We start from the raw sequence: 6,813 nt of genomic DNA, 5'->3' as shown, positions 1-6,813 counted from the left end.
CAAGCTCATTCCCACATATAAATATTATTCACTTTAGTGTCTTTTGTTCTACAGGATGTCTAACATTCAATCAATTAAAAGACTAACAAACAAATAAGCAATCAACAGAATCAGATTCAGAGATGACCTGGATGTTGAAACTATCAGACAGAGAATTAAAATAGATATGATTAACACATGAAAGGATATGGCGGGGGCGGGGGTGGGGGTAGAAATGTGAACAATTTGTATTCATAAATGGGAACTTATAGCCAAGAGATAGAAATATAAGAAAGAATCAGATGTGGCTAAGATGGCAAAGTAGAAAGACCCTGAAATTTCCTCCCACAATCACACCAAAATTATAACTAATTACAGAGCAACTTCTATGAGAATGAACTGAAGACCAGCAGAAAAGATTTACCACAACTAAAGATATAAAGAAGGAGCAACAATGATGAAGATAGGAAAAGAAGAGATGTCGTTTAGAGTACAGGCAGGACGCTCAAGCCTGGGTCAGTGACACACAAATAGGAGGAAAATCACAATCTTAGAGGTCTTCCCCAAGGATCTGAGAGTTCAAGACCCACATTGGGGTCCCCAGCCTAGGAGTCCAGCGCCAGGGAGATAAGCCCCAAAAATGTTTGGCTTTGAAATCCAGCAGGGCTTAAATTCAAGAGACCCAGAGAAATATAGGAAACAGACTTGGCTCATAAAGTGTACACACAAAATTTCACACCTTGAGTCCCAGCACAGAGGCATAATTCAAAAAGAGCCTGGGTCAGAACAACTTGCTGATTTTGGAGAACCTCCCAGAGAAGCAGGAGTCAATTGGGACTCACTTTGAGGATGGAGATAATGGCAGCACCCATTTTGGGGAACTCATTCTATGGCAATAAATTCAGCACTGACAAGTACAATTCTGGAATTTTCCCTCTAGCCTATCAGTACCAGGAGCTTACCTACCCACCAGCAAGCTGGAACAGTCCCCACAACCACTGAGCCATGCCCCTAGTTATATAGTTTTATAGTTATAAAGTTTCATATATATAGTTATACATGAACCTCATGGTAATCACAAACCAAAAATCTACAATAGATACAAACATAAAACAAAAAAAGGAATTCAAACATAACACTAAAGATAGTCATCAAATCACAAAAGAAGAGAGTAAAAGAAGAAACGAACAAAAAGGCCTACAAAAACAACTCCAGGAAAAGCGTTTGATAAAATTCAATATCCATTTATGATAAAGTATTAACAAAGTAATTATAGAGGTAACAAACCTCAGCATCATAAAGGACAAACCTACAGCAAACACTACACTCGATGGTGAAAAACTGAAAGCATTTCTAAGATCAGGAACAAGACAAGGATACATACACTCACACTTTTATTCAACAAAGTGCTGAAAATCCTAGCCACAGCAACAGACAAGAAAATGAAGTCAAAGAAGTACAAATTAGAAAGGAAGATATAAAACTGCCACTGTTTGCAGGTGACAAGATACTACATATAGAAAGTGGAAACAGTGACAGACTTTATTTTCTTGGGCCCCAGAATCACCGCAGATGGTGACTGCAGCCACAAAATTAAAAGACACTTGTCCCTTGGAAGAAAAGATATGACCAACCTAGACAGCATATTAAAAAGCAGAGACATTACTTTGCCAACAAAGGTCCATATAGTCAAAGCTATGGTTTTTTCAGTAGTCATGTATGGATGTGAGAGTCGCACACAAAGAAGGCTGAACACTGAAGAATTGATACTTTTGAGCTGTGGTGTTGGAAAACACTCTTGAAAGTCCCTTGGACTGCAAGGAAATCAAACCAGCCAATCCTAAAGGAAATCAACACTAAATATTCATTGGAAGGACTGATGCTGAAGCTGAAGCTCCAATAATTTGGCCACCGGATGCAAAGAGCTGACTCATTTGAAAAGATCCTGATGTTGGGAAAGATCATCAGGCAGGAGGAAAAGGGGACCACAGAGGATAAGATGGTTGGATGGGATCACTGACTCAATGGACATGCATCTGAGCAAACTCCAGGAGATGGTGAAGGACAGGGAAGCCTGGCGTGTTGCAGTCCATGGGGTCACAAGAGTCAGACACAACTGAGCAACTGAACAACAAGAAAGATACCACTAAAAACTATAAGAATTAATAAATGAATTCAGCAAAGTTGTAGCATCCAAAATTAATACACAGAAATCTGTTGCATTCCTGAAAACTATTTACAAACTATCAGAAAGAGGAATCAAGAAAATAATCTTATTTACAATTCCATCAAAAGGACTAAAATACCTAGAAACAGGTTTAACCAACAAGGTAACAGTTTTATACTCTGAAAACTATAAGACATTGACAAAAGAATTTGAAGACAACACAAACAAATGGAAATTTATAATGTTCTCATGGATTAGAGGAATTAATATTGTTAAAATGGCCATACTACTCAAGACAATCTACAGATTCAGTTCAACCTCTATCAAAAGGCCAAGGGTAGTAGTCTTCACAGAACTAGAATAATTCTAAAATTTGTATGGAAACACAGAACACCCCATGTAGCCAAAGTAATCTTGAGAAAGAAAAACAAAGCTGGATGTATCAAGCTCTCTAATTTCAAACTATACCACAGAGCTATAGTAATCCAATAATATGACAATAGTACAAAAACAGACGCATAGATCAACAGAACAAAAGAGAGAGCCCAGAAATAAACCCATGCTTACAGGGCCAATTATCTGTAACAAGAAGGAAATAATGTACAATGGGGAGAATACAGCATCTTCAACAAATTGTATTTGGAAAACTGAACAGCTATGTGCAAAAGAATGAAATTGGACTATGTAATACATAGTATTATGTACTACATAAAATTTTCTTATGTAATAGAAATTTCTTTTCTTATGTAATACATAAAAATTAATTCAAAATGGACTAAAGATATAGATGTAAGTCCTGAAATAATAAAACTCTTAGGAGAGAACAGACAGTACACTTTCTGACATCAATGTGAGCAATATTTTTTTGGATCTGCCTCCTCAGGAAAGGGAAACAGAATCAAAAAGTAAGAAATGAGATTACATCAAATTAAAAAGCATTTTCATAGTGAAGGAAATTATTAAAATAAAAAGACAGCCTACTAAATGGAAGAAGATATTTGCAAATATATATATGATGAGGTGTAAATATCCAAAATATATACAAATATAAATCAAATCAACAACAAAAAACAAACTTGACTAAAATGGACAAAGAATTCCCTAGCAGTCCAGTGGTTAGTATTTGGTGCTTTCACTGCCGTGGCCTAGGTTTAATCCCTGGTCAGAAAACTAAGATACACAAGCCACATGGCACAGCAAAAAAAAAAAAAAAAAAACACAGAGGACCTGAATAGACATTTTTCTAAATGAGCTATATAGAGGGTCAACAAACATATGAAAAGAAGTTCATCATCACTAATCATTGGGGAAATGCAAATCAAAACCACAATGAGATGTCACTTCACACTTGTCAGAATGACTATTATCAAAAAGATGACAAATAACAGTTGTTGGCAAGGATGAGAAGAATAGGAAACCCTCATGCTCTGCTGGTGGTATTGTAAATTGGTGCAGCCATTATGGAAAACAGCATGATTCAAAAATTTCACTTCTGGTTATTTACCCAAAGAAAACAAAAGTACTAATTCAAAAAGGTATATGAAACCATTGTGCACAGTAGCATTATTCACAATAACTGAGATATGAAAGAACCTAAGTATCCACTGATAGATGAATAAAGAAGATTTAATATGTGTACATATACATATATGTACTCACAATAGAATGTTACTCATCCATGAAAAAAATAAAAAGGTGGCATTTATGATAATATGAACAGATCTAGAGGGTATCAGACTAAGTAAAATAAGTCAGACAGAGATAAATGCATGAAAGTGAAAAGTGAAAGTGAAGTTGCTCAGTCGTGTCGGACCCTCAGCAACCTCATGGACTGCAGCTCACCAGGCTCCTCCGTCCATGGGATTTTCCAGGCAAGAGTACTGGAGTGGGGTGCCATTGCCTTCTCCGAGAGGTACAAACCTCCAGTTAAAAAATAAATAAGCTCAGGGATGTAATATATAGCATAATAAGTATGGTCAATAATATTGTAATAACTTGATATGAGGACATGATGTTTAGTAGATTTATCACAGTGATCATTTTACAGTGTATGAAAATGTCAGATCACTATGTAGTATACCTGTTACTAACATAATATTGTGTATCAGTTTTATTTCAATTTAAAAAAATGAAAGCTTTGTGCTTAGTTGCTCAGTCGTGTCTGACTCTTTGCAACCCTGTGGACTGTAGCCTGCCAGGCTCCTGTGTCCATTGGGATTCTCCAGGCAAGAACAGAAGTGAGTTGCTGTTAACCTCTCCAGAGGATCTTCCCAACCCAGGGATCGAACCTGGGTCACCTGCATTGCAGGCAGATTCTTTACCACTGAGCCACCTGGGAAGCCTATTATATCACTATATGGAGTATGTATTTAACTTGAGAAGTTGATTTTATTGCCAACTTATCCTACTATATTTTCTTTAACTTCATCCTAAAATCCCTATGTATTTCTTTTGGATATAATTTAAACCTCAAGATACAATAAACTATATACTCTTGAGGAAATTTAAGGTTTTTTTCTTCTAAGATTGTTGATAATACATACAATTAGTCACAGGTAGTGACACTAACTGGAGAAGGAGATGGCAACCCACTCCAGTGTTCTTGCCTGGAGAATCCCAGGGATGGGGGAGCCTGGTGGGCTGCCGTCTATGGAGTCGCACAGAATCGGACACGACTGAAGTGACTTAGCAGCAGCAGGGGCAGGAGAATAGCAACAAAAAGAAAAGATGATCTTAAAGCTACAGGAGACTATCTAAAAGAATTTGTTGTTGTTGTTTTAGTCTCTCAGTCGTGACTGACTCTTTGAGTCCCTAGACTATAGCTCGCCAGGTTCCTCTGTCCATGGGATTTCCCAGGCAAGAAAACTGGAGTGGGTTTCCATCTCCTCCTCCAGGGGATCTTCCTGACCCAGGGATCAAACCTGCATCTCCTGTGTCTCCTGCATGACAGGCAGATTCTTTACCACTGGTGCCACCTGTGAAGACACATGTACCCAAATGTTCACACCAGCAATATTTAAGTGTCTATTAACAGATGGATGGACAAAGAAGTTTTGGTATAAAATGTACAATGGAATATTGCTGGCCAATTTTAAAAAATGAGATTCTGCCACTTAAAACAACATTAAGCAGATAATTAAATAAAGAGTATATTATGTTCTTAGAGCTATTTTGCTCATCAAGATTTTACCCTCCAAAAAAAAAAAAAAAAAGAAACAACATGGATGGACCTAGAAGGTATCATGCTTAGTGAAACAAGTTAGACAGAGAAAGACAAATACTATATGTTATCACTAATATTTGGAATGTAAGAAACCAAACAAAGGAATATAACAAAACAGAAACAAACATATAGACAGAACAAATTGCAATTAACAGTGGGGAGAGGAAACAGTGGGAACAAAATAGGGGTAGGGGATTAACAGGTACAAACTACTATGTATAAAATAAATAAGCTACAAGGATACAGTGTACAGCACAGGAAATTAAGGCAATAATTTATAGTAATTTTAGATGGAATATAATACATAAAAATATTGAAATACTATGTTGTATACTTGATACATAATATATTGTGAATCAACTAATGGCTCAATCAGTAAAGAATCCACCTGTAATCCAGAAGATCTGAGTTTGATCCCTGGGTTGGGCAGATCACTGGAGAAGGAAATGGCAATCCACTCCAGTATGCTTGCCTGGAAAATCCCATAGACAGAGGAGCCTAATGGGCTACAGTCCATGGGGTTGCAAGTGTTGGACACAACTTAGTGACTAACCACCACCACACTAGATACACAAATCAACTGCAAATCAGTAATACAGTTGATATACTTTAAATCAACTATACTTCAATTTCTAAAACTGTGGTATATCCATATAGTGAAATCCATATAGTCACTAAGTCGTGTCTGACTCTTGTGATCCCATGGATTGTAGCCTGCCAAACTTTTCTGTCCATGGGATTCTCCAGGCAAGAATACTGGAGTGGGTAGCCATTTCCTTCTCCAGAGGGTCTTCCCAACTCAGGAATCGAACCCAAGTTTCCTGCATTGCAGGCATATTCTTTACCAGCTGAGCTGAGGGAAGACCTTATAGTGAAAGACTACCCTGCAATAAAAAAGAACTACTGAGTTACACAATAACATGACTGAATCTCAAAGACTTTAGACTAAGTGAAAGAAACTAGTCTCAAAACATTATATGCTGTATGCTTCCATTCATATGACATTCTCAGAAACTAGAAGTTACAGTGACCATGAACAGATCAGTGGTTTTCCAGACATCTGAAGTGGAAGGAAGATGTGACTACGAGGGAATAGCCCAAAAACATTTTTTGGAGTGATGGAACTGTTCTGTATCATGAAAATATTGGTGGTTACAGGAATCAATACATGTGCTAGAATTCATAAAACTATGCACTAAGACTATATTCATAAAATGGTTACATAATTAAAAATAAAAGGGAAAATAAACCAAAGAGATATGAGGATGGTGGACCTTTACTTATCTTCATTGTGTTTGCTTCAGTTTTTTGTTTTAATTCAGGAGTTTTAAAAACTTCTTTTAAAAATATTAGCCTTGAGTTGAGGAGAGGGTGAGATGTCTGGACAGAGTAACATGAAAACTTACATCATCATATGTAAAATAGATAGCCAGTGGGAATTTGC

The 6,813-nt window shown here is 36.9% G+C and overlaps 1 non-coding gene across 1 annotated transcript; it reads right to left on the bottom strand.

Annotated features, from left to right (window-relative positions):
• Positions 1-4,413: 4,413 nt before the first annotated feature.
• On the bottom strand, positions 4,414-4,484 carry TRNAC-GCA (transfer RNA cysteine (anticodon GCA)). The gene has a single exon. It is a non-coding gene; the product is annotated as a tRNA-Cys (tRNA).
• Positions 4,485-6,813: the final 2,329 nt, after the last annotated feature.

This window comes from Bubalus kerabau, chromosome 10 (assembly GCF_029407905.1).
Source record: "Bubalus kerabau isolate K-KA32 ecotype Philippines breed swamp buffalo chromosome 10, PCC_UOA_SB_1v2, whole genome shotgun sequence".
NCBI classification, from domain to species: domain Eukaryota; kingdom Metazoa; phylum Chordata; class Mammalia; order Artiodactyla; family Bovidae; genus Bubalus; species Bubalus kerabau.
Note: the sequence above shows the minus strand (reverse complement) of the source record. Positions and strands in the feature narration are given on the sequence as shown.